At 47.8% G+C, this 27572-nt stretch overlaps 1 protein-coding gene across 1 annotated transcript in view; it reads left to right on the top strand.

The window, feature by feature from the left end:
• Positions 1 to 27572, top strand: part of DLG5 (discs large MAGUK scaffold protein 5) — a 118579-nt gene that overhangs the window by 21993 nt on the left and 69014 nt on the right.

A 27572-nucleotide genomic window follows, 5' to 3' on the forward strand; every position in this document is an offset into this window, starting at 1 on the left:
GAGTCCCGAGCCAGTGAGCCAGGATTTCACCCCTGGCAGTCGGAATCCAGAGGGCACACCATGAACTCCTGGCAGGTCTAGGGCAGTATCGTTCTCTTTCCTCACCAATCGGTCAAGATGCTATTGCTTGCCGAGCCTGCCCAGGGTCACAGAAATCCTCTGGCATAGAATTCCAGGCAGCCCAGCACAGCCGGTTGATGGCAGCTGTTCTTGAGCTGCAAACCTCTTTGCCACATCTGGGTAGAAGAAAAATCCTTGTGTGATGCCAGCCTGCTCAGCGACCGTGGGCCAGGGCCTTCCCTTCTCGGGTCTTTGCATCTGGCATTTGGGGACCCTGCTTAGCACAGCAGCTTCTTCCACTCCCTCACCTACTCCCTGTCCCAGGCATGCACAGGCCTGTTGAGAAGTAGGCCTTGGAGGAACAGGGGCCCTCACTTCCTTAGGAGCACGGGCAAGCCCTGGCCTGAAGGGAGAGACCCAGGGCCCCTTGTGACTCGTGTGCCCTCAGGAGTCGATCTTGTGCTGCTGCCACATGGTGTCATGTAGGGGTTGGATTAAAAGATAACTCTGTTGGTGGAAGAAACAGCCCGTTCCTGCCTTTAATAACCAGGCCCCTTGCGCTCTGTGCAGGCTCTCTCACCCCTGCCCCTGAGTGTCTCCGCCTCTCTTCTTAGTCCCCTCCAGCTGCCAGGACAGCCTTCCTCAGCTGGTGCCTCCACTTTTGTCTCTTTCACCTTGTCACCAGCCTCCTCTCTGTGGACAATTTAATAATTTTAATGAGCAAGTTAGCAGGATTCTCTTTCCCTTTTCTCCCTTCCCCCTCTGAGAAAATCAGAGTCCCCAGGAATTACAGTGTAAGTGAAGTGGGGCAAGGTAGAGATGAAGAAACTGAGGGGGCCGCCTCGGCCTAAATAAGCCTGGAGCTTTGCTGGGAGCCGTATCTCCTCGTCACTGCTGCAGGAGGCTGTGCTGGCACCTCGAGGGGAGGTGCTGCTCACATGGGCGTTGTCATTTGTCATGAGTAGTCTCGGGTGGTCCCATGTTCCGGGACCCTGAGGAGGTAATCTCAGGACTCTCGACGGTCTGTGGGCAGTGGAGACAGAAGGGAGGGCCCCGCCTGGAATCCCTGCCGCTGTGGTTGTGTGGCCCACAGGTGGATGGCCCAAGTGTTCTCCCAGACCGTTTTCAAAGGGCCCCCCCACGGTAGTGCCTGTCTTTGCACAGGCCCTCATTGAAAAATCTCATTCTACCACCAAGAGATGATGCAGTGGACTTTCAAAACTGTTATTGGTTATTTGCTTGTGCATTGGTTTAGTAACAGAAAAAATTCTCGTAGGGTATTTTCATTCTTGGGCAGATTAAAACATGGTGGACGCACAGCATTACTTACATATTTTTATTTATTTATGTATTTTTAAAATTTTATTTTTCAGTTATAATTTACATCCAGTATTTTTGTTAGTTTTACAGAACACAGTGGTTGGGCAGTCATATACTTTACAAAGTTATCCCTCCAATATTTCAAATACCCACCTGGTACCACACATAGTTATTACAGTTTTACTGACTGTATTCCCTGTGCTGTACCTTACATCCTCCTATTTTATAACTGCCAATCTGTACTTCTTAATCTCTTTACCTTTTCAGCCAAGTCCCCTACCTCTCATTACTCATCTATTTTTATTTTTATTTTTTTAAAAGAGTTTATTTATTTTTTTTAGAGAGAGAAGAAGACCCATGCATGTGCCCTGACTGGGAATCAAACCAGTGACCTTTTGGTTCACAGGCCAGCACTCAACCCACTGGGACACATCAGCCAGGGCCCTCACCTATTTTTATTTTATTTATTTAAAAAAATCTTATTTATTTTTAGGGGGAGGGAGAAAAAGAGGGAGAGAAACATTGATGTACAAGACATACATCGATTTGGTTGCCTCTTGCATGCCCCCAAATGGGGACCTGGCCAGTAACCTAGGCATGTGTCTGGACTGGGAATTGAACTGGTGACCTTGCAGTTCACAGGCCAGCACTCAGTTCACTGAGCCACACTAGCCAGGGCTCATGTATTTTTAAACTCACAGTTATCAAAAGAATTATCTAGGCCCTGGCTGGTTAGCTCAGTTGCTTAGAGTGTGATCCCATACTGATACACCAAAGTTGTAGGTTCGATGCCTGGTCAGGGCACATATAAGAATCAGCCAATAAATGCATAAATAAGTGAAACAACAATCATTGCTTATCTGTCTCTTTTTTCCTCTCCCTCCATCCCTGTAAAATATAAAATAAATTAAAAGAATTATCTAGGCAACGGGATTATAAGCCATTTAATTTTTTAAAATATTTGTCTATTTTAAACAAATTTCTAACAGTGCTACTTTTACTGTGATACTTTGTTTTGTAAATTTTCAGGTTCACAGAAAAGTGGGAAGCATAGTGCAATAGATATGTGTATTGTCTTCACCTAGGTTCACCAGTGGGTAGCAGCCTACATATTTGCTGCTTCATTCTGTCACTCTCTCCATAGTTGTTCACATATAATTTTTTTCCTGATTCATTTAGGAAAAAGTATACCTTAGGACACTTTACCCCTAAAGACTGAAGTGTGCATCACTTGTGAACCAGAATGTGCTCCTACTTAACACACCGCCATGATCATACCCAAGGAATTCAGTGCTGATACAATACCATTATCAACTCTGAAGTCCATTGTGAGTCTCTTTAATTGTCCTAAACATTTCTTTTGTAGGCTTTTTAAAATCTAAGCTCTAATAAACATTTATTTGGTTATTATGCTGATGTTATTAAAAGATACGGATTATAAACTTGATTATTGGTGATTGACCTTTGTTAGAACCCATTGTTATTATACAGACACACATGTACGTGCTGTACTGGTACACGCCCACCTCCCCCCCGAAAATCTTAGAATCCTTGAAACTTGGGAGGGGCCTGGGAAATCTTCTCTCTTCACAGAATCTGTGGTCTGAACAGTTAAGAGACCTTTGCAGTGTCCCAGGGTGGTGGTTTGCATATGTGGCCTGAATTTCTTCCGTTTATGCAATCTGACACCTCCAAGTCTGGACATTTTAAACTGTTCGGCTAAATTCTTTTAGGTACGCAGGGCTCCAGTACACCATTGCCTGGAGTGTTAGAGGTCATTTGACATAAAACAGAGAAAAACCAGTAGTATCTTTGACAAAGCTCAAACTCTCCTCCTGCCCTCACTCCTTTTAGTGTGGGGTCCTTGGCTTCCTTAACTGTGGACACCCTCAGAAGGGCCGATGGTTGCTGTGGGGCCACTGAGGACCGCAGCCCCACCGGGGAGGAGGGAAATCCTAGAGAAGAAGGAGGAGGGATGTGAGAAACGACAGGAGGTGGGTGGGAGCGAGCGGAGAGAGCGGTGCTACCTTGGCCAGTGCAGCTGCCACGCTTAGTTGGCCCTAGGGCCTGGTAGCTGAGGGCCGGTTCTGTGCCTCCCTTGGGGAAATAGTGTTGGGAATGAGTCTTTGATTGGAGTTGGTCAGGCTGGCTTTAAGTCCAGTTGTGAGACTGGCTCGTCTCTTCCCTTCCTTGAGTCTCTCCTCCACTCAGAGGGTTGTATGTAGTGAGGTCCAAGAAGAGAGTAGGGGCGAGAGTCTTGAAATTGCAGGGGAAGGAGGCGGCCTTGCCCTCAGGACTGTCTGTTGTGGTGTTGGGAAGCTTTTCATGCCTGGACCTGGCAGACGGTGCAAGGTGGGCTTGGTCTGGGTAGGCGAGGACCAGACGGGAGGGCAGGGGTCAGGAAAAATGGTGTTCCCACAGAGGTAGGTGGCTGTGTGGGCCCTCAGGGAGGTCTTCTCAGAGGAGGCCCGGGAGACCAGGCTGCAGTCAAGTCCTACTGGATGGGCAGGAGTGGAGAAGACGTGTAATGGGGGTCAGGTGGCAGGTGGCTGCCCTGGACGGTAGTGCCGCCTGCCCTGAGGGGATTCCTGAAAACACCAGCTCGGAGGAAAGCGTTCCTTGGGATTCTGAATTGTTCTTCCTACTCCGTCTCAAAAAATAAACATAAAGCTTTATTCTTTGCTGATAATAAAGCATGCACATTCATGTAGAAAATTTAATTAATGAAGAAGGGAAAAGAAAAGTGCACAAAATCCCAGAGGCAGCGCTGTTCACATTGTGCTGGGGGAAAATGGAGCTTTTATGGTTTGCCAAGCATTGGCCAAGTGTTATCGCACTTCAGCCTCACAGAAACCCTGGGAAGCGTGTACTTTTATTATCCCTGTTCTAGCGGTGAGGAGAGTGAGGCACAGAGCGGTTGAGGAAGGTGGCCTAGTCACACAGAACCTGCAGGAGCTGGGCTTCCCGGCAGGCAGGCAGGCTTCAGAGCCCACACTGGTAACCAACCCCTCCAGGATGCTGACCACCCCTGCAGACACCTGACGGTTTTCATGTGTGCACGCATGTCCTTATACACACATAGGCTAGGACTCAGATTCTAAGAGGGTGGTAGAGACTCTCACCACCATGCCGTGGCTGCAGTAGACATGGCAGTTTGCACCGTCTTCCGCCCCACAGCTCCCTGTGGGAAAGCCTTTAGGCAGTGTGGCCTGGGGTTTAGAAACAGAGGTTTGTCTACTTGCTGTGGGTGCTGAGGGATAGAGGTCACTCATCTGTGGGAAGGACCCAAGATGGCTAGATTAGGAAGAGGAGACAGCGGGGAGTGGAGGAGGGGACGTCTCCAGCTTTGGTCCAAGAACAGCTGGGGTCTAAAACTGCCTTCCTCCTCCCCCCATATGCTGTCAATAACGTTTACTCCAGGAGAACTGGAAAACCAGGCAATAGTGTCTTTGTTGACTTCTAGACTATAGGGTGTGGTTATGTTTTACTTGGCTGTTTGAGCTTCCTTGGACTTCTGTCCTTCTGCCCCAAGACATGGGACCATTCACAGCTGGTGCTTCCCTGTGGCATCCAGCAGTTGGCTATAGGCTTGGCAGGTCACAGCCATAATCGCTGCCCAGAGGAACATGGGATTGGCAGGTGTTGCTATCTGGGGGATAGGCACTCCTGGAACCCTTCCCCACCCCCCACCTCTATTCCCCACCTCCATCCCCCAAGGCCTGAGTCAGTTGTTGGGGCCAGAGTGAGTACCAGTGTGTCCAGGGGCACTGCAGGCACTGGCGTGGCCTCTGGGACCTTGTTTTCCCATCTGTGCAGTGGGGCTGATGATGTCTGTTCTCCCTGCTTACCAGGGAGCTGGTAGATGAGGAAGAGGCAGGGTAATTGGGGAGTTCAGTCCCGCTCCTGTTGTCTTCAGTACACATGCATATTCCTTTTATCCCTCCTTGCTCTGACACTGGTGGGTAGGCAAGGTGAGGTTTATTTATCCTCTAGCTGAGAATGGAAGAAACCAAGGTTAAGAGAGACTGCTCGTATGGTGACAGTGGCCCACATGCCAGTGTTAGAGGCAGGGCTGGAGACAGGTCTAGCCCCCAGGCCAGTGCCCTAACCCTGCAGCTTACTGTCTCGCCATTCTGAGGTTTTGTTTTTTCCCTTAGCCATCCAGCACCTGCCGCATTCAGTCCAAGAAGAGAGCAGGAAGCAGCGGACACAGGAAGCCAGGCCTCCAGAGTCAGCTTTGTTTGCCCCGATTGACTGCGTGGCTTTGGGAGGCTTCTGTGGGTCATTTGTTTGTTCAACAGTTGTTTATTGGGCACCTGTGGTGCCCGACCCTGTGAGAGATGCTTGAGCTGCAGAAATGAAAGGAGTGATGCTCTGGTGTCAGGGAACTCACAGTGCGGTGGGGAACAGCAGTTTGTAAACAGTCAGTGCTCTACAGTGCCCAGGCATAGTGTCCACTTGGAGTGCGGTGGGGCTTGAGGAGCCCAAAAGTTGACCATCTTGACCTGCTGGAACCTCAGTTTCCCTATCTGTCAACGGGTGCTTTGGATCGCTTTGATTTCTGGGTCCCTCTGTCTTTACATTCTGTGACTCTTCATGAAGACAGTGTTGTGTTGAGGGTTAAACAGACCTGGTGTCAACCAAGATTTTATGTTGAAAGTGCTTCCAAGTCAGATGGAGATGGAACAGTCTGCTGTGTTCTATACATTTATCTCTTCACAAACAATTAGTGTTCTAATGGGCCAGATGCATTTGTTTTGTATGGCCAGGGAGTGTTTTTCCTGCACGTTGGTTTGGCTTATGGCTCTGTGCCGGACCAGGAGGTTGCTTACGGGTCACGGGGCAGTGAGGGATCGAGGGCGTGTGTCAGATGTGATGCTGCAGGTCTGAGCCAGGGTTGGGTGTGATCCCATTAGCAGGGTGTCCCAGGGAAGTGGCTGCTATCCCTGGTTCCTAAGGCTGTGTCTGGCCTGTGGGTGTGTCTGTCCTCCTGAGTGTGGGCCTTGTGGGCACCATGAATGTAGGCTGTGAGAGCAGAGTAGGAGTCACTGTGAGCCTGAGTCGCTTGAGGCAGGCTGCAGGTCGGGTCAGGGCTGGGAGCAGGTCTGATGGAGGGGCAGGGGCAGGGAAGGCTGGAGAGGGCCCTGTCCCTTGAGGGATCTCCCTTTCCAGGCCTCATACTAGGCTTAGTCGAGGTTGTCCAGCCAGCAAGGAGCAGAGCTGGGATGACCTCTGAGTTGGAGTTCCTGCATTCTAAAGCTCTGCAGAGAGTGAGCTTTCCAGCAACCAGTGTGTCATTAAGTTGAAGCACTGGAGGTGCTGCCTTTTCATTAGTGTCCAAGGGCCTTTTTCTTGGTGTCCTGTGGAGTGAGGTGTAGTGGGAGGCAGAGGGGAATGTGAGTTTAGGAAACGACCTGCAGTGAATTGCTGCTCTCTGCTCTGTGTCTGTGCACGTGTGTGTGGGGGAGACAGGTGAGTGGCTGGAGGTGCAGGGACCTTTTTTTTAAATTTTATTTTAATCGTTCAAGTACAGTTTTCTGTCCTTTACTCCCATCCCAGCCCACCCACCCATCCCTCCCCACCTCCCTCCCATTTCCACCCCTCCTAGTTTTTGCCCATGTGTCCTTTATACGCGTTCCTGTAAACCCTTCCCATTCTCTCCTGAAATTCCCTCCCCTCTCCCCTCTGGTCGCTGTCAGCCTGTTCTCTATTTCGGTGTCTTTGGCTATATTTTGCTTATTTGTTTGTTTTGTTGTTTAGGTTCCTGTTAAAGGTGAGATCATATGGTATTTGTCTTTCACCGCCTGGCTTATTTATTAACTGCTCACATAGAGCAGAGACACCTGGACCTTCACCTCCTTTTCTCCTGCATTAAATCCCTACTATGTAAGAGGCACTACTGTGTGCTGTGGGCAACACAGAGATACACCAACGCCTCTGCCTGGAGAAGTCCTCAGTGGAACTGAATATGGAACTTTTGGCCCACTGCAAAGTGAAAATGTGGGGCCCCTTGCTCATAAGTCATTAAGAATTTTAAGGTGGCAACAGCAGAGTGTGAAGCCAGGTGTGGGGCCTTGTGAGACTGCATAGCTGGTGTGTTCAGGATGCCAGCCCTGGTCTCATCTCAGAGGCGAAGCCTGGCCTGGTAGACGTCAGTTAGAACCACAGAGAGGAACAGGCAGGGTGGTAGTAACAGGCCATTTTCTGGTGGAGGGGTCTGGGAGACTGCTTAGAGAGGTTCCGTTTAGCACTGGGTCTGGAGGGGTGGCTAGGTCAAGGAGGTGGTGATGGTGGAGGTGGGGGACAAGTGGGCAGGGAGTGGTGAGTACGAGGCCCTGTGGCCTGGCCGGGGGCCTGCAGGGGCATGAAGAAGAGAGATGGTGCAGACAGGCTAGGCCCAGCCCTTGACTCTTAAAGACCCTCGGATGCCAGCCTCTAGGTGGGCTTTACTGTGTAGACAGGGACTTCTGGGCACTTGGAGATGGCATGGAGCTGGGCTCTGGGGGGCACTCTCGGGAGGTAGGGCTTGGTGACGTCCCAGTAGCTGGAAGGACTGAGCTTGAGATACTTGACAGTGGCTTTTTTCTTAATCTTCTGAGCCATTGTAGATGAGGAAGTGGAGATGCAGAGAGGTGTTCTGTCCTTTGCCCACGGTGGCAGGTGGCTGAACTGGTACCCTAGAGACCTGAGCAGGATTGGGAGGTGGATGAAACAGTTGAGCTGGGAGAGGTGTTACTGCGATGGTGGCAATAGAGAGAAGGGACAGGCATGAGGAGGTGTGGACGTAGGTCAGCTGGACATAGGCATCTGAGTGAGTTGCATAGTCGAGCATCCCCGAAGCTGAATACATCCTGAGTCCGGGGGGGTGGCCATCCCGCTGCAGCCCAGAGACAGCAGTGGTGGGCGCCCCCTTCTCCTGACTCGTCAGTAAGTCCTGCCTGCTGCTAGCTCTTCGTGTTTTTTTCACCTTAATCTGTTTCTAAGTTTCCTCATCATCAGTCTTTGGTCATGTAAAGGCAGGAGTCTGTTCTCCAGACTTTTTATGTTTTTGCAACTCTTGGTACTTCTGTACGTCCCACACTTGTTGCGGTTTTATGCTGAATATGGTGGTTCAGGCATGGTTAGAACAGCTGGGAGAGATGGAACTGACTTACAGCCTGTCTCAGTGGATGTCTTTGGGTTTTAGATATTCCTGCGCTTTGAAGATGTTCCTTATCTTTGCCACCCCCACCCACTGGGGGCCAGTAGTGCCCCTCCCCATCATATGTCCACTGAACTATGTCCGCACACATACCTTCCTCAGAGGGCTAACTCCCATACCCTGTACCCTAAGACCTGGCCAGGTTACTCATGTGACAAGTTCTAGACTTGTTCATGTGGCCTGCCTTTCTTCTTCTGTCCCCAGCTGTCAGAGGATACAATACTAGCGTAAAGGGATGAAATAGCCTGCAAATGACCCTGCCCGACCCCTTTCTGGGTCTGGAAGGTGAATCCTACACAGTCTCCCAGCCTGGCAGGTGACCTGCGGTGCTTGGTAACACAACACTGCTTTGCTAATTGTCTGCTGAGGTCACAGGTAGCCCTTGCCACTGCCCATCCACCAGGACCACAGTCCTCCAACTGGGCTAACAGGTTGAGCCACTGTTCTGGGCACTCATGGGAAACAAGTGGCCTTTGTGGTGAGCCAGAGGACAGAGTGGCCGTCAGCATGGGCGAGGTGGCTGCACAGACAGGCCTTCCAGGCTGGACGGGGCCCAGGGAGCTGGGAGGCCTGAAGCAGAGCCCATTTTTCGTGATGATGTGGGGCGCAGAGTTGCAGGGACTGCTTTTCTTCCTTTTTGGTTGCTGTTGCAGGCAGTTTTCTCCTGTTTTTACAGTGCCTGTGTCAAGAAGCTTCGATGGTTCCCTGCTTGGCCTAGGCCAGAGTTTACCAGGGGGCTGTGGCACTTATGCATGGCTGCTTTTTTTACACTTGATCTTAGCCAAAAGGCCTAGAAGTGATGCATGGCTAGGTTTTTTTTTTTTTTTTTTTTTTTTTTTTTTTTACCAAGTCTCCTTGAGATGCAAACTGAGAGAAAATCAGACTTTAGGAGATTTAAATGTTTCCGTTTTGGCAGTTCTTCCTTAGATATCTCAAGGGAATCTCCACACCACTCCACCAAACACAAACCCCAAATGTACCACACATTAGGAAAGACCACACACTTCAAAGGAACTAGGTAAATAGTAGGTGACTTGGTTGAATTAGGTTTAACACGTGAAACTTAAGAAGGTAACTTAGTAACCAGCTGGGATGGTCCTAGGTATCTTTGCCTCAGAATTTTATTTGTTTGACATACTCTAATGGTGTAAAGGTGGATTTGAGACTGTTTTAAGAGGCTCCAGTGAATGATCTTAAAATGAAAAAGTGACTGGCCCTTTTTAAAAAAGATTTTATTTATTTATTTTTAGAGAGAGGGAAAGGGAGGGAGAAAGAGGGAGAGAAACATCAATGTGTGGTTCCCTGTTGTGTGTCCACCCACTGGGGACCCTGCTCGCAACCCAGGCGTGTGCCCTGACTGGGAGTCGAACCTGGGACCCTTTGGTTCCCAGGCCAGCACTCAATCCAATGAGCCACACCACCTCGGGCTTGCCCTTTAAAATGGTTGCAGAAAAGTCAGTATCATTAACTAAAACTGTGTTTAACGGCTCTGCCCGGTGAATATTAGTAGTACTTTTAACCCCCTCATCTAATGCTTTCATAGTGTAATTCTTTCCTCTCTCATCACAGTTTTATTGCTCCTTCCCCACCTTACAACAGCTTTTTGCAATTCAAAAACAATTAGTTCTTTCCTACCTCCCACATTTGGTGTGGGTAATGCTGAATATCCTTAGAACGGCTGGGAGAGATGGGACTGGGGAGGGGTGCATATTCTTCTGTACCACGTCCCTCTCCAGGACCTTGCAGGTCCTCTGGAGGAGAGGGGTGCTAACTCAGCCTGGGGCTCCTGTGCAGGAACTGCAGGAGAGGGAGCCGTCTCCTCCCACGTCGACTCTCCTGAGCTCATTTCTCTGAGATTGACCCTGCGGGCTTGAGCAAAGAGGCTCCTGCTGCCTTTTGCCTCCTAGGTATTCAGTCCCCGAACTTTGTATTTGCTCTGTTCTCTGGTGCCCTGGACAGCCCTCCCCACCTGCGTCTCTCATCTTTGATGTAGTCGCTATGGACAAAAAGCTCAAAATGAAAGAACAAGTTGTAGACTCAGAGTGTTTGCCCCCAAGGAAAGCGCATGTTTGCACAAAATCCTGTCTGACAGTTTCCATTTAAACAAGGAAGTTGGGGGCCCAGCAGGCCTAGGAAATATGAAAATTGGTGCTTTGTTGGGCTGTAAGCTCGTGGTAGCTCTGTGTCTGAGTCTGTCTGTCAGCAGAGATCTGAATTTTCAGATGAGAATCACTGACTAGCCGGGAGTGACTGTCTCCTCTGTCGCTGCAAGCATGCATGCTGCATGTCGCTTCAGAGCCTGCTCATCTGTCCCCCAAGGTCTCCTCTTTGTGTTTCTGAAATGTGATGAAATGGAACATGCTTTCAAAAATACACATTTTCTGGAGATAGCCTGGCTGGGATGGTTGGCCTTGGCGACCTTATTTCTGCTCCTGTAAGTCCCTTATCTCTTAATGGGTGATGAGACCCTCCCAAGGGTTATTTGTATTATTATTTTTTTTAATCTTAATAGTCTTTCTAAGTATAGTCCTTTGATCACTTATTTATTTCCACACTGGCTGAAGATTCAGTAGAATTCCTTAACCATGTTAACTCTTTTTTCTTAAGAATATTTTTTTTCATAATTACTGAAGTATTGTTTATTTTAAAAAAAGAAGAAGAAGAAAGGAAAAGATTCCACAACTAAACATGACAGAAATTCTGAGTTCTCTTAAGTATCTGCCAGGGGCCTGAGGCTGGGGAAGAAGGCACAGGGGTCGCAGGGCCGTTCTGGGGATCATACTGTGGCCCCTGAGTGGGTGAGGGATGGGCAGAGGGAGCAAGGTTTGGCTTAGAGGCAGCTCAGAAGTAGTTAAAGGTGCATGGCACATCTGATTTCAAGTCTAGCTGATTGGCCTAGGGCTAGTTCCTTAACCTCTCTGAACTTCAGGGTCATTCTAAATTGGGGCTACTTTTTCCTGAAGTGCTGAGGGTTTTAAGTAAGATAATATGTTCATTTGACGGTTTTTCAAGGGCTGCGTAGAGCCTGGCACTGTAGCAACTGTGTTAGTGTGATAGGGCTGTTGCAACAAAGTACCACACATGGGGGGCGGGGGATGCAGGGCTGGGGGTGCAGGCTGGTGGTGGCAGTGACTCTCAGACAGCAGCCATTTATTATCTCACAGGCCTGGAAGCCAGAAGTCAGAGATGAAGGTGTCAGCAGGGTTGTTTTCTTCTGAGGCCTCTCTCCTTCACTTAGACATGGTTGTCTCCTCTCTGTGTCCTCACATGGTTTTTCCTCTGTGTGCAGACATTTTTATGTGTCCAAATTTCCTCTTATAAGGACTCCTGCAGAAGGCAAAAGGACCAGGAGCTAGGAGGAGACTGGGACCTTTGGGGGCTGGCTGGTGCAGTTTCATTTGCTCTACTCTGTGGTTGTGCATGTGCACAAAATAATAAAATATTTTCTCTTGTTGCTTAAGATCAACTTTCTCTGCTCTGGGCTGCCTCAATGAGAAATACTCACTCCTCTTTGCACATTTGAAATACTTCTCTTATCTACTCCCTATTTCTTGGAGTTGACTTGGGGCAATTCAAAGACATTATGTGACCAGATTTTGCCTAGGGTGGAGGAGCTCTTTTCTCTGCATTAGAGGAAGGAATGACCATGGGCCTGTTTTCTGAGCATTGGCATATGATTGTTTATGCACTTGGTTGAAGATATGCACCGGGTTTGCCGAAATACTAGGTGTGAAAGTGGATCATGATGGAAGGCTTTGTTGCCTGCTCAGCAAGGCAGATGTTCAAGGTCTTTCACCTTTATTTGGTGGGAGTGGGGGGTGGGGGAGGTTGCAAAAGGAACACTCACTGCCTGAGTGCGTTGGTGCAGTGGGTCCATAGCCCAGAGCCTCGTTCGGAAACTCCTTGCCCTGCTCTGGGTGTGACAAAGGTGAACATTTGATACCTAAGTGGATTTCTGCAGGTGAGGACATGCAGCTCTCTTTTTTGTAGAACACTGTAGAATGGACTGTTTCCACTCACTTCTGCAGGTTACTGTTTGAAAAGCCAAGCTCTGTGTAAATAAGGGGTGAACCCTCCTAGGTGGTATTGTCTTATCCAAGAGCAAGTTGTGTAAAGTATCCGGTAGCTCATCTTGTATGGGAAAACCATCTGCTTTGGGCTGGGCTTCCCACAGACCCCTTGAAGGGCCAAAGTCTTGACACTGTGTTTCTCAGGGCCTCAAAAGAATGTATGGGAAGAGCTCATCATCCTTTTATCCCCCGCCCCCCCCACCCCCCCCGAAGGCCCTTTCAGTCTTGGAGTCAGGTAGGGAAACAGGATTTTGGAGTTCATTCCAATCACTAATTTGTATGGTAAACTTGCTAAGAACTCGCCACCATGAAGTAGTGTTTCTGTGGGTGGACACCCTTAGAAGCCCCCAGTGGAGGAGTGATGCAGCCCTTGGCAGTTGTCACTGATCCATCCCTCCTGGGCTTGTTTCTTAATGAGCCAGGTGTGGTGTACATTCTTTTAGCAGCGCTGTGCTTAGTACTTCTGGCGGTTATTATGAAACATGGCAGTCTCTTAATGATGAATCTCTCACCTTTTCTAGTCTGATCCAAGCCCTTCGATTCTGATGGGGAAACCCATCAGAATTAGTTGCCTTAACATTGACCAAATCAAATGTTTCTTTGCAGTCTGTGTCCTACCCCAGCATTTGTTGCGGCAGACAGGCCCCTCCAAACACCCTCCATTCCATTGCCTTCCAGAAGATTTCATTCTCTTGTTCTTCCGGTGCCCATGAGTCGTCTTTCTGTGTCTATTATATGTCTTTCCCAGAAATTGTTATTCCTTCTACCTTCACCAGTCATATGTCCCAGGATTTTGTCCTGTATACGCCTAGGACAGTATTTCCTGCGTGGGTGCTGTGCCGGAAGTCCTAGCTCTGGCCCTCCCCCTTCCCTCATTTTTTTTCTTACCCAGGGGCTTCACGTTACCATTTAGTGACACTGGGCTTGTCACTCACGTCCTCCAGGCTCTGTGGGGCGACTCCCATGTGGACTGCATAGCCTGAAACTTTCTCCCGAGCTCTAAGACAGCAGGCTGTCTGCACAGGGGTTTTCTTTAGCACATTCAACCTGAATCTTTTCGTTTTTTTGTTTGTTTGTTTTTTTCCTTTTGTGTCTGGTTTATTTCACTTAACCTGAATCAGTATCATTATCCCTCTCAGCTGGTCTCCTTAAGTTTACTTCCTCTGTTCACTGTAGTACCTTCCCAGATACCCCAGCTGAAGCCCCCAGCATCTTCCTGCACTCCTCCCACCGTGGTCTCCTTATCCCATCCTCTCACCTCTGCACAGTCTCTTGAGCCCCCTCCCAGCCTGCACTCCTTGACCAGTGGTTCAGGTGAGCTCTTGCAGGAGAATCCTAATTGTTTCCTTTACTTCCAGACACCCCTCCTCCCACTGTTCCTGTTCATAGTTGCTATGACAGTTTCCTGAAGTTTATCCCTGCTCTCTTGTTTCTGTGCTCAAAACCTTGGGCCTTCCTGAGTCCCGGGGCTGAGGAGCTGGGGCTTCACTTGTAGGGACCAAAGTGATGATAGGATTGTGTGAAGCCAGATGAGGTTTGGACAGCCTTGAAAGCCCAGACATTTTGGATAATAACTATAATAGAGAGGGGGGGAGGTAGAGTCCTCCCCCCCGCCGGCCTCACCGCACTGTTGGATTTTTGGGTGCCAGTCTTTTTTTTTTCCCTGCGGTAAGATACATATAACAAAATTTACCGTCTTTACCATTTTTAAGTATATAGTTCAGTGCTATTAAATACACTTATAATGTGCTGCCATCACCACTGTCCATCTCCAGAACTCTCCATCTTGTGAAACAGAAGCTGTACCTGTTCAACAGTAACCCCCATCTCTCTCTCTCCCCCGCCCCCAGCCTCTGGCAACCACTATTCATTCTGCTGTCTCGGTGATTTTGACTGCTGTAAGTACTGCATGTAAGTGGAATCAAAGGGTATTTGTCTTTTTGTGACTGGTTTATTTTACTTAGCATAACACTCAGAACGTATTTGTGTTGTAGAATATGTTCAAATTTCTTATGTTATTAAGGCTGACTAGTAGTCTTTTGTAAGAATAAACCACATTTTGCGTATCCATTCATCTGTCAGTGTGTACTTGCATTACGTACACATTTTGGGTATTGTAAATAATGCTATGAATGTGGTATAGGAATGTCTGTTTAAGACACCACTTTAGTTTTTCTGTGTAAATGCTCAGTAGTATATTTGTTGGATTATATGGTAATACTATTTTTAATTTTTTTGAGAAACCAGCATATTAGTTTTCAAAGTGGCTATTCTATTGTACATCTTACCAACAGAGCACAAGAGTTTGAATTTCTTCACATTTTCACCAACATTTATTGTTTTCTGGGATTTTTGTGATAGTAGATATCCTAAGAAGTGTGAGGTGATATCTCATTGTGGTTTTGATTTCCATTTCCCCAATGACTAGTGATGTTGAGTATCTTTTCATGTGTATATTGGCTGTTTGTATATCTTCTCTGGAGAGGAATGACTTACTCAAGTCATTCGCCTATTTTTGAATCAGGTTGGTTGTTTTTCTACTGTTGAGTTTTAGGAGTTCTTTATATATTCTGATATTAACCCCTTATCAATTTGGTTTAAATATTTTTTCCTATTCTATGTATTGCCATTTTACTGCTGCTGGTGTGTTTTGGAACCCAAATTTAAAAATTTTAGTGAAGCCCAATATGTCTGTTTTTTTCTTTGGTTGCCTGTGCCTTTGGTGTCAACCCAAGAAATCATTGCTAAATGAAATCCCATGAGGTTTTGCCTCGTAGTTTCTTCTAAGGGTTTTATAGTTTTAGTTCTTATGTTTGGGACTTTGATTCACTTTGAGTTCATTTTTGTATATGGATAAGGGTCCAAATTCCTTCATTTGCATGTAGATGCCCAGTTTTCCCAGCATCATTTCTCGAAAAGATCGTTCTTTCCTCATTGAATAGTCTTGGCACTTTACAAAAATTATTTGACCATCTATGCAAAGAGTTATTTCTGGCCTCTTTAATCTGTTTCATTGGTTTCTATGTCTGTCTTTATATCACACTGTTTTGATTACGGTAGCTTCATAGTCAGTTTTGAAATCAGGAAGTGAGAGTAATCAACTTTAATTCTTCTTTTTCAAGATTGTTTTGCCTCTTTGGGATTCCTTAGGCCTCCCTGTTAAAATTAGGATGGGTTTTTCTATTACTGCAAAAAATGTCATTGGAATCTTGATAAGGATTGCATTGAGTCTGTAGATTGCTTTGTGTAATGTGGGAGTCTTAACAAAGCCTTTGCTTTTTATTAATTTCCTTGTATTTGTTGTTTTTGTTTGTGTTTTGAATAAGAGTAGAAAAAAAGGAGGTGGAATTTCTGGAAGAGGAGAGGCTAGCAGTAAAGAGTGGAAGAATGAAGGAAACGAGGAAAGATTAGCAGTGGAGTCAGGGAACAGTGAGACTTTGGTCTCCTGAGCATGTTAGAACACAGTGTTTGTGAGCATTTCCTTTACAGGTAGAAAGCACATTCAGCGTCTGTTATTTTTTGTGCTTGGCACAACAGTCTGTGAACTACAGATAAATACTTCCTATAGCCCCAGTGTACAGATGTGGGAACTGAGGCTCATAACAATTAATTGCCCCTGGTCACCCCTTGATAGTTGTCCAAACCCAGGGAGAGCCCAGATTCATTCAGCTGCTGATCCTGTGCCCTTTCTACTGTGAAGAGTTACTTTGTACCTCCCACTTCTGTGTCAGGGGCCTTCTTGGTAGGTTCAAACTCAGTAGGAATATTGTGGGGAGAGGGGCAGGGGGGAGTGAGCACTTCTCCATGATCTCAGAGTCCTGGAGACCCAGCCTGAGTAGCTTCAGTGATCAGTAATTTTTAAGGCACCACACAAAGCAGATAGGGAATGTGATGTTGCTGCTGCTGGAGGAGGGGGCAGAAACAGCTTGTTGCTGGTCAAGTCAAGACCTTTCCTTTGCAGTTCCCCTCTTTGGCCTTTGTGGACTAAATGTCCCTGGACTGTCCATCCCGCGTTGTCATCTCCTTGTTCACTTTCAAGCTTATGCCATCAGACTTGGTCTGTTCCCTGGGCCGTCATTTTCTCTGACTGACGCCTCAGCTTACCCTGATCTGAGAAGGATGGAAAATGGCCATTTGGGGGATGACGTGGCATCAAGGGGACAGCGGCAGAGAGACATCTTTTCCAGTTTTTTGCATTCAGCCTGACCATCAGAATCATAATTGGGTTCCTCAAACTCCATGGGACATTCTATTTCCTGCTGCCTTCTAACCAGAATGGTTATCTAGTTTGGTCCAGAGATTATACTGGCCCTCCCTGGGTGGATCAGGATTAGTGGATGGCTGGAGGAGTGACAAGGTTGGAGGGGTCGAAATCATGAGCAGAAGACAAGGCTGGCAGCTGAGGTGCAGCAGAGATGATGGGAACCCAGCTTTCTTCCCTTTCTTCCTTTTCACTGCTGGAAAAGTTAACCTTGGCCACAGCGCTGAACACTGGCCCATAAACTACTTCCTGGCACAGCTGCTTATCAGAGTTACTGACCCATCAGTTGTGACTCCTAGGTGCCTCTCACCTGAATGTTGTCACTGAGCAAGGGATGGCTGCTCACATCCTCTGCTGTCCATTGGGGCAAGGAATTGGTGAGTTTCAGCTTTACTGATCTTATTAGAAAGGACGTAGATAGAGTTAGTGGATAAGAGTTATGTGTGAATCTGGACCCACCACTTACTAGCTTTGTGGTTTTGGGCAAGTTACTTGGCGTCTCTGAGCCTGTATTTTGCCATCTAGAAAATGAGTTGTCTGTAGTCTGTTTTTCATAAGGCCCTCAGGAGGGTTAAATGAAATAATCTTTCTAAATAGTGCCTTTTCTGTGATAAGTACTCAATAAATGTTAGGTGCTGTGAGTAGTCAGGGTGTGGTAGTACATTCAAGAATACTGTAACTTGAGCCAAAATAGGCAAGGTACTTACTCTATGTTGATGGCTCTTCCTAGCACTCCCTGAATCATTTCCATCAGTCTCTTTGATGCCCAGGAAAGTTCGGGGAGTAGGAGAAATGCAGGTACAGTTTGATCAGAAGTCATGAGGATTTTATGTCCACCTTACCTTCACCATTAAGCATCCTGGGCACATCAGCCCACCTCTCTAAGTCCCTACCACATGCCTTTGTGTTCATTCCTTCACTTGGCCAGTTGGCTCTCCTTCTACCTACCACCTGCTCCTCCTTTGTCATCTTTGATGATTTCTCTTTTCATCCTCAGCCCCGAATGCTCAGGGTTTATTCTGTGGACTTCTTCACTGCCCCATTGTCCACACTCCCTCCTTGGGTTGTCCCATCAAGTCTCATTGCTTTGAATATTGAGCATATGCTGACAGTTCCCAAATGATAGATGTAGCCCCAGCCTCACCCCTGAACTTCAGACCATACACCCAACTACTTGTATGACATCTCTACTTGTGTGTCGGTACTTATCTCAAATATGCATGTAACTTGGCCAAATATGAACTCATGATTTTCTACCTCCCTCCCCCAACTGTTCCTCCTGAAGACTTTCCCATCTCCCCTAACGACCAACTCCATCCTTCCATTTCCAGGCCAAGAACCTTGGAGTCATTCTTAACGTCTCTTTCTTTCCTGCTCCACATTTAGTCTGTCAGCAGACACTTTCGGCTTTACCTCTGAACTGTCTCCCAAATTCAGCCACTTCACCAGCTCCATTCTTATCACCCTCCTCCTAGCCACCAGCGGAGTTCCCTTGGATTATTGTATTTGCTGTCTGACTGGTTTCACTGTTTCCACCCTTCTCTGCCTGTGGACAGTATTTAACACAGCAGCAGTGATCCTGTTAAAATATGAGTCAGATCATGTCTCTCCTCTATGCAGAACCTTCTAAAGGTTTTCCATCTCACTCAGTAAAACTCAGTGCCCTCTTTATTGCCCACAAAGTCCTTTTTGAGTCCTTCATGCTGCCCCCACACAGGTTTCACTCACACACCTCAGAGTTACCTGGGAAATGGACACCCCTTCACCAACCCCATTCATGTTAAAAGATGGACAACTGGTCCTTATAATGACCACAAAAAGTGGAAAATAAGCATCATTACTATGATGTTTTAGCAAGTTCATGACTCTTGTTCCAAAATTTTGCGGAAGGTACTGCAACTACATCTCAGTTAGGGAGAACCAATATTAACTTACAAATCTCATACTTTGTGGGTGGTGGACTGTGCATACTAGGGGGTGACTCTTCACCTGACCCAAAGATAACAAATAGCAGCCTTCCTCTGTGTCGCCAGCCTCCTTGTGCCTGTCAGGGAGAAGGGGAATTTTCCATCCCAAGCTGGGTGTGTAGGGTGCATGAAGCAGGACTTCCTTGATGGATGTTCCAGCCTTTGTGGCTGCTCCATTCCGGGGCCATAGTCACCCATTCCATCCTGAAATGTTGCAGCTTGTCAGCCGCCAACCTTGGGTCCAGTGTCCACAGCCTTGGGCCATGTTTTTAAAGGGAAGGAGGCTGAGGCCATGGGGTGGAGTGTGGCTGCCCTGAACCCTGGTTCTGCAAGAGGGCTTCTTTGCAGCCGAAGGAACCCATCCTCCCTGCACCTCTGGAGATCCTCTTAAATGAGGGTCCCCACACTTGGGGGCCAGTCTCTGCACTCAGCATGGACATGGGCATTGGGGTGGGCAGGAAGCAACAGCCTATGTCAGTGCCATGAAGCCGTGGCTCGTCGTCCTCTCTTTTCCCCTCATTTGTAGTCCCTGTGCTCAGCTCAGCTCACAGTGCCTGTTGAGTGTCCTCTCAGTGTGGGGAGAAGGGCAGGGAAGGGACAAGCTCACTCTGGGGAATCCAGGCTGGGAAGCCGTGGGTGAGGCTGTTCCTATTCTGAGACCTCACTTGTGCAGGGTGACAGGTTTTGCCTTTGTCTCCTACAGGCTGATCTGGCTTCTCAGGTGATTATCCAAGTCCACTCTCTTCCAGGGCCAGCTCCAGACCCTTCCTCCATGAAGTTTCCCCTGCCTGCTTTTCCACCTTTAGAGCCAGGCAGTACCATTGTGTAGAGGGAAGAGGAATGTAGACTTTGGGCTAGACTGCCTGGGCTTGTATCCTGTTTGCCCCCTCAGTAGCTCTACCATGACCTTAAGCAAGTGACTTAATTGTTCTAACCCCTAGTTTCCTCCCCTGTGAAGTGGGGCTAATGACAGCTTCAGGGTTGTTGTGGGGATTAACTGATACAACGCTTACGAAGTGCTTACACATGCTGGCACCTAATGGTGCTCCGTGTCTATTAGCTGCTGTTATTATTGTTAGCGAGGTTCATACAGTCCAGCAGTTTGTCATGGTGCACTGGGTAACCCTGTCATGCTAGTACAGCTTTCAATTAGGTAAGCAAGGGATTGAGGGCAGGTTGGAAGGTCTGGTTTGACCATAATAGCAGCAGCTTACATTTAGAGTGCTGTTTGTACAGGTGCTATTTCAAGTCCTTTCCCATGAACTCAGTTGATCCTCTATGAGGTAAGTACACTTATTATCCCATTTTACAGATACGCATATGAAGCCTGAGTGACTTACCTGAGGGCACAGAGCTGCTAAGTAGCAGAGTTGGGAGTTGAACCCAAGCTGGGGTGGGGGGCAATGGTATTCTAGTTACTGCCTTGATTTATAGACAAGGGCTCCAGGCTCGGAGAGGGGAAGGGACTTCTGCAGAGTATGCCAGCAGGTGGGCACCTGCCTTAGCCCCATCTCCTTTCTCCCAGAACTGGCCCAATGCCTTGCAGGGCTCAGGTACTCATCAGGAACGTGGTGGACACAATGAGCCCTCTGTCATTTGTGTGCTGGCTGTGGTTCCTCAGGTATGAGCTAGGATACCGGGGAGAGGGTACCAGGGAGAGGCAGGTGGCCTGGTGGTGACTCCCACCCTGAGACCAGGCAGCACCTCCCCCCTCTTTCACAGAGCCCTGAGGGGGTGGTAGCTTGCCTTCTCCCTCTCTTCTTAGGTGCTCTGGGGTGGGGTGGTGCACATCTTCCATGTCAGCTTGGCAGGCCAGCCTCTGTTCAGCATCCGGAAGCTCAGGGAGGACTGTGTGCTGCTGGCTGAAGGCTTGGAACAGGTCTCTCAGCTCAGTGTTGCAGGTTTCACAGGGAGAAAGTGTGAGTCACTGGGGCCTTGACAAGCTCCAGGTGAATGGAGGCCTGTGTTTGGGACAAATATCTTTCTCACTTGGGCCCCACAGGCTGGTTATCGCTCGGGTGATTTTACTGGAAGTTCTTTTCAAGTGGTCTCCATGACCCAGTGGGTCTGAGTCACATAGTAAACAGAGTTGGCAGGGGCCTGCAGTGCTCTTTGGAAGGACGCAGACAATGTGTGGCCCAGGCCTGTCCCAGTTTGCCGGCTCTCTTCCGGGCTTCTGCTTTGGTTTCCGTTTGCATTCCACCTGCTAACTGTGGTCAGCCTCGGTACTCTGCATCCATTCCGTCTGTGGGCCTGTTCCCTGGGGGCTTGTTAGTAGTGCAGAGTTTCAGGTCCCACCCTAATCTGCCCAATGAGAACCTGCACTTTGACCAGGCCCCAAAGTAATTCCTGTCAGTAAAGAACCCTCTCTTGTCCACACATCATGAAAACCTAGGTTCATGCTCTCCTCTCCTTTGCTGGAGACATTTCCAGATCATCCAGCTTTCCCTGGATCTTCTCAGGCCTCTGCACAGGCTTGCATGAAGTTGTGGGGAGCGTCCTGAATGGCAGTGTTTGCTGTCCTGTGGGCTTGGGGGTGTGGATGGCAAGGGGATGGGGGCAGTTCCGTGGGGCAGCTTATTAGTCTGGGCTTCTCCTTGAGGTGGAGCATGTGCCTTAGGTTTCAGGGCAGGTGGGATGGAGGTGCCTTCTGGGAGCCCCTGGGGAAATTGTCTTAGATAGGGCTTAGAGTGAGGGTCTGTGAGGGGCAGGGACACGTGTGCTTATGTGACAGGACTCCTGTTGGCCTCCAGATTTGATTGTGAAACCCCAGGGATAGATGACACTCGACACCCGCCCCTCAGAAGCACTGGCTTTGAAAGGACACCTCGTGACTTTGGAGGAAAGTGACTCCTTTGCCTTTTCCCGAAAGTCCTGACCACACAGGCTTTTTAAGACCACAATAGCCACAAAGACAAAGCATGACCAAGACAACGTCATCTTTGGGCCTTTTTTTTTCCCTCTGAATGACGTCTAAGGCCCTGGGAACATTGTAAAAGCTGGGCCCTGTCCAATTTTAATCACTCCTGCCAGCCCCCACCTCTAGCTCCCAGAAGTCTTGCCAGTTGACTTGGGGGGTGATGATGCCCAGAGATGCAGACAGAGTTGTCAAACCATCCCTGGGTCAGGCCCCAGAGCTCTGACAGGACTTTGGGGACAGGGAAGAGGAACAGAATGTGTTGGTTGGCCAGTTGACTCCCCCAGCTAGGGCGGGAGATGGGCAGAGAGAGAGTAGGGTGTCTGCCAAGTTTAATTAACAGTAGAAACTCACTATGGGGGAGGAGATAAACAATTTGAGGAGGAGGGGCCGTTTACTGGAAGATGGGGCACTGCTGGTGCCAATAATGAGAAAGAGGCGAGGCGTTCCTGAAGGGAGCGTCCACCAGTGCACGGACCATGGCGTCTGCGGTGTTGCAAGCAGGATCCGGTTGAACTCGGATCTTAGAGGTGTGAGTGGGAGAGTGTATTTATGCCTGCTTTCTGATTTGGTGTCTTTGGAAAACAGTCCACCAATATACCAGCTGGCCAGTCTTCCTTACATAAATGAAAGAAATAATTAAGAAGATGATTGAGTTTAAAAAATAGGCATTGTGTCGCATTCTTGTTCTTTGAAGATATCAATGGATTGCTTGGATTGTATCTAACTTTGTTTCATGGATCTTTACACAATACTTAACATTTATGATCTGGGAAGAGAGATGATTTGAGAAGTTTTTGATGCTCATTGTTTCAGACAAAAATGCAGAGATACTGAATGGACAGTAAAATGAATGGTGTGGGTTGAACTTGAAATACAGGTGGTATTTCAGTGAATGTTGCTATTCATTTTTTAGTAGGATCAAGGAACATCAGGGCTAAATGGGGTTTTCTGCTTCTGTCTCCCTTCTGATGCTGTGCAAATCCCTCTCTGATACCTCTGCCAGGTGTGCTTGGGGTAGCATGAACTGTTTGGCAGTCCTGACCTGCAGCTTCTCCTGCATTTACCTGCTGTTTCTGGAGGCCATACCGAACAAATTGAATCCCTCCTGACAGTCCTGTTTAAAGACAAAACACCTGTCCACTCTCCAAATCGTCCTTTCAGTCCACATGAAATACCTGCAGGTTCTTCAGAGATTCTCGGAAAATGCGATAATGAGGTCATTGGTCATTCCTGGCCACTGTCCTAGCTTTTGCCATTACCAAAGTCCCTTTTTTCTTCTCTTTTTTTTTCTTTCTCATGTGGGCATACCTGCTAGCTCACCAGCACAGTTACAGCCCAGTTGTACACATCTCTGCCTTCCACATGTGGTCTTTATCTCCTTCCCCCAAATCTTCGCCTTTCCCTGGGGCCTCTCCTATCTCCCCTTCCCTCCCATGAGTGTCCTGCCTCCTCTTCCTCTTCTCTGTCTACTCCCATCTCTCTTTCCTTTCTCTTCTAAGGATGTGCATGTATAGGATGGCTAGTAAAGGGTTGAGATGGGAGAGAACCCCTTAAATTTGGCCCCCACACTTCTGGTCCTGGAGCCCAAGGTCTCATTAGTTCTTGGCCACTTTCTGACATAAAGTCCTAAGCTTTGTTCAAAGGCTTTATTGCTAAAAATCCTGTCTTGGTCTCACCCACTATGCCCAGTATAAATACCTCTTCATTGCATAGTTCTTTTGGTTCCCAGGACAAAACATTGCATTCCTCCCATTATCTTGATTTAATCGACCCACCATCTTTGCATGTTGTACTTTTGTAAACTCCCAGTTTAGTCTCTGAGTCTGTTAACTGTGTAATTTTGTGTCACCTGTGGTCTTGGTAAGCAAAGCACACTTCCTATTTCCATTATAAGTGGAGAATGTGATCATTGGAATGGGACAGGGGAAAGGACCTCATAAGCTGTCTGGTTGAACCCTTCCTTTTACAGACCTGACACAGAGTTTTAGAAAACGGAAGTGATTTGCTTAGCATCACCCAGCTATCTGTATATGGACAAGAGCTATGTTCACAAACTGGGTTTCCTGACCTAGAGGCCTTTCCTGATGCCAGGCAGGTACCACCCTGTCCTTGAAAATATGTTAATTCAAACCAAAAACCATGGTGGTTGTGCGTCTGTAACCAGGACTTGGCAACATTATGTCAACAAACAACAACAAAAATGTGCTACTCCCTGGCTTTGATGACGGTGTAATTGCTCATAATTTCATGATAATTTTTTAAAAGATTTTATTTATTTCTTTTTAGAGTGAGAGGAAGATAGGGAGAAAGAGAGGGAGAGAAACATCAGTGTGTGGTTGCCTCTCACGCACCCCCTACTGGGGACCTGGCCTGCATCCCAGGCATGTGCCCTGACTGGGAATCGAACTGGCAACCCTTTGGTTCGCAGGCTGGCCCTCAATCCCCTGAGCCACACCAGCTAGAGCTGATGATTAATTTTTAATAAGGGGGTAGACTCTGACTAAATTATTAAGGACTGAGCTTGAATACGGTTAGAACACAGGTGGCAAACACAAGGCCTGAGGGCTGAATCTGGCTCTCCACCTTGTTTTATCCGGCCTGGCACCTTGTTTTCCCGCTGGCAGTGCCAAGCTCCTTGCCCCCTAATTAAGGAGCAGTTACATTTATACAGTCTTAAAATTACATTTGGCCCTTTGAAGGCAACCGTGAGGCTGATGTGGCCCCCGGTGAAAATGAATTTGACACCCCTGAATTAGAACCTAAGAACAGAATAGTCAGGCAAAAACAAAAAAGAAAAAACAAAAAACCCTAGTAGTTCATAGACATTTAATTTATGCTGTTACCCTCTGCATGAAAGCCAGAATCATATTCATACAAATCTGTAGGGAATCACCAGACTCCATTTTTAAGTATATTTTATTAATTATGCTATTACAGTTGTCCCATTTTCTTTATTCCCTTTATCCTCCTCTGTCCTACACCCTGCCTTCCACCAGCATTCTCTCCCTTGGTTCATATCCTTGGGTCATACATATAAGTTCTTGGGCACTGCCATTTCCTGTACTATTCTTCACTTCCCCTTGTCTATTTTGTGCCTACCATTTATGCTACTTATTCTCTATACTTCCCCCCCCCCCCCCCCACTCCCACATTGATAACCCTCCATGTGATCTCTGTTTCTATGGTTCTGTTCCTGTTCTAGTTGTTTGCTTAGTTTGTTTTAGTTTGTTTTAGGTGTGGTTAATAATTGTGGATTTGCTGTCATTTTACTGTACATATTTTTTATCTTCTTTTTCTTAGATAAGTCCCTTTAACATTTCATATAGTAAGGGTTTGGTGATGACGAACTCCTTTAACTTGACCTTATCTGGGAAGCACTTTATCTGTCCTTCCATTCTAAATGAAAGCTTTGCTGGGTAGAGTAATCTTGGATGTAGGTCCTTGCCTTTCATGACTTGGAATACTTCTTTCCAGCCCCTTCTTGCCTGCAAGGTCTCTTGAGAAATCAGCTGACAGTCCTATGGGAACTCCTTTATAGGTTACTGCCTCCTTTTCTCTTGCTGCTTTTAGGATTCTCTCCTTATCTTTATTCTTGGGTAATGTAATTATGATGTGCCTTGGTGTGTGTGTGCTTCCTTGGGTCCAACTTTTTGGGACTCTCTGAGCTGCTTGGACTTCCTGGAAGTCTATTTCCTTTGCTAGATTAGGGAAGTTCTTCATTATGTTTTAAAATAAGTTTTCAATTTCTTGCTCTTTTTCTTCTCCTTCTGGCACCCCTATGATTCCCATGTTGGAACATTTAAAGTTGTCCTGGAGGTTCCTAAGCCTCTCCTCATTTTTTTTGAATTCTTGTTTCTTCCTTCTTTTCTGTTTGGTTGTTTCTTTCTTCCTTCTGGTCCACTCCATTGATTTGAGTCCCAGTTTCCTTCCCATCACTATTGGTTCCCTGCACATTTTCCTTTATTTCACTTAGTGTAGCCTTCATTTTTTCATCTAATTTGTGACCAAATTCAACCAATTCTGTGAGCATCCTGATGACCAGTGCTTTGAACTGTGCATCTGATAGGTTGGCTACCTCTTGGTTGCTTAGTTGTATTTTTTTCTGGAGCTTTGATCTGTTCTTTCCTTTGGGCCATTTTTTTTGTCTTGATGTGCCTGTTAGGTAGGGAGAGGTGGAGCCTTAGGTGTTCTCCTGGGTGGGGCCACCCGAGTCGCTGCCTTGTGACGCTGTATGTGGGGGAGGGGTCAGAGGGAACAATGGCGCTTGCTCTGCTTTCTGCTGGGTTTCAGTCACTCCCGCCGCTTCCCTCAAGCAAACTGGGCCCTTCTGGTGCTGATTCCCATGTGGGTGGGTTTGTGTACATTCTAGGATCCTGTGCGTCTCTCCAATGAACTCTCCTGTGAGGCTGGGAGTCTCTCCTGGCACCTCAACCCCCACAGGTGTTTTCAATGAGTGTTTTGTGGCTTTATTTTCCTGCACTGGGACCCTGGGTTGCACAGTATGTCTCACTCCCCAGTTTTACCTGGTTTATCTGTGTGTGAATGTGAGACCGCCCAGTTCTGCAAGCCACCTTGCGCGCCCTGCCCCTCCACAATCCGCTGCCTTGCTGGGTCCGCCAGCTGCCACCTGTGTGCCCGGGGTCCACCAGCTGCTGCTTTGCATGCCCAGGGTCTGCCAGCCACCGCTTTTTGTTTTTGCTGAGACCCCTCTCCGCCCCACCTTCCAGCTCCGCCCCTCTACCACTATGGATGAACGTGTCTACTTTAACTCCTTGGTTGTCGGACTTCCATACACTTCAATTTTCTGTCAGTACTAGTTGCTATTTTGTTTCTAAATTTTTGTTGTCTTATTTTGGTTGTGTGTGGAGGTACAGTGTGTCTACCTACCCCTCCATCTTGGCCAGAAGTCTAGCAAGAACCCTTGGGCCATATTTTTTTGTCCCCACATGCCTGTTATGTAGTAAGGGGTGGAGCCTTAGGTATTCACCAGGGCCACCCACTTGGCTGCAGTTGTGATGCTATATGTGGGGGAGGGGTATGAGAGGGAACAGTGCCTGTTGCTCAGCTCTCTTCTGCTTTCAGTCACTTCTCCATTACTCACAAGCAAATTGGGGACTTGTGGTGCTGGTTCCCAGGTGGGTGGTTTCATGGATGTTCTAGGACCCTATGGGTCTCTCCAGCAAACTCTCCTGTGAGGCTGGGAGTTTCTCCTGCTGCCTCAACCCCCACAAGTTTTTTAGTCAGAGGTTTTGGGGGTTCATTCCCCGTGCTGGAATCCTGGGTTGCAGTCTGTCTTGCTCCTCAGTTGTTCCTCCCAGTTTATCCACACACAAATGTGGGCCCGCCTGGTCTGTCAGCCGCAGCCCTGCCTGCCCCGGTCCTCCAGCCGCTGCCTTGCTGCCAGTCCTCCCTGCTCCAGCTGCCACCTTTGCCCCTCCTACCAGTCTGGATGAATGTTCCTTCTTTAACTCCTTGGTTGTCAGACTTCCATACAGTTTGATTTTCTGGCAGTTCTGATTGTATTTTGCTTTTGAATTTGTTGTTGTTCTTTTGGTTGTGTGAGGAGGCACAGTGTATCTACCTATGCCTCTGTCTTGTCCAGGAGTCCTGCAGATTCCATTTTCACCTGGGGCCTGTCACTCCCTTGCATATTGTTTTCTCCAAATGTCTCAATGGGAAGGCAGCTGATTGATTCCAGGTTCCACTCTGCCTGTACATAGATAAGTCTCCAGAGCTGGAGCATAGTGGAAGGTGAGGCAGAGGGTCAGGCAGA

The sequence above is a fragment of the Phyllostomus discolor genome, chromosome 5, assembly GCF_004126475.2.
Source record: "Phyllostomus discolor isolate MPI-MPIP mPhyDis1 chromosome 5, mPhyDis1.pri.v3, whole genome shotgun sequence".
Classification (NCBI taxonomy): Eukaryota; Metazoa; Chordata; class Mammalia; order Chiroptera; family Phyllostomidae; genus Phyllostomus; species Phyllostomus discolor.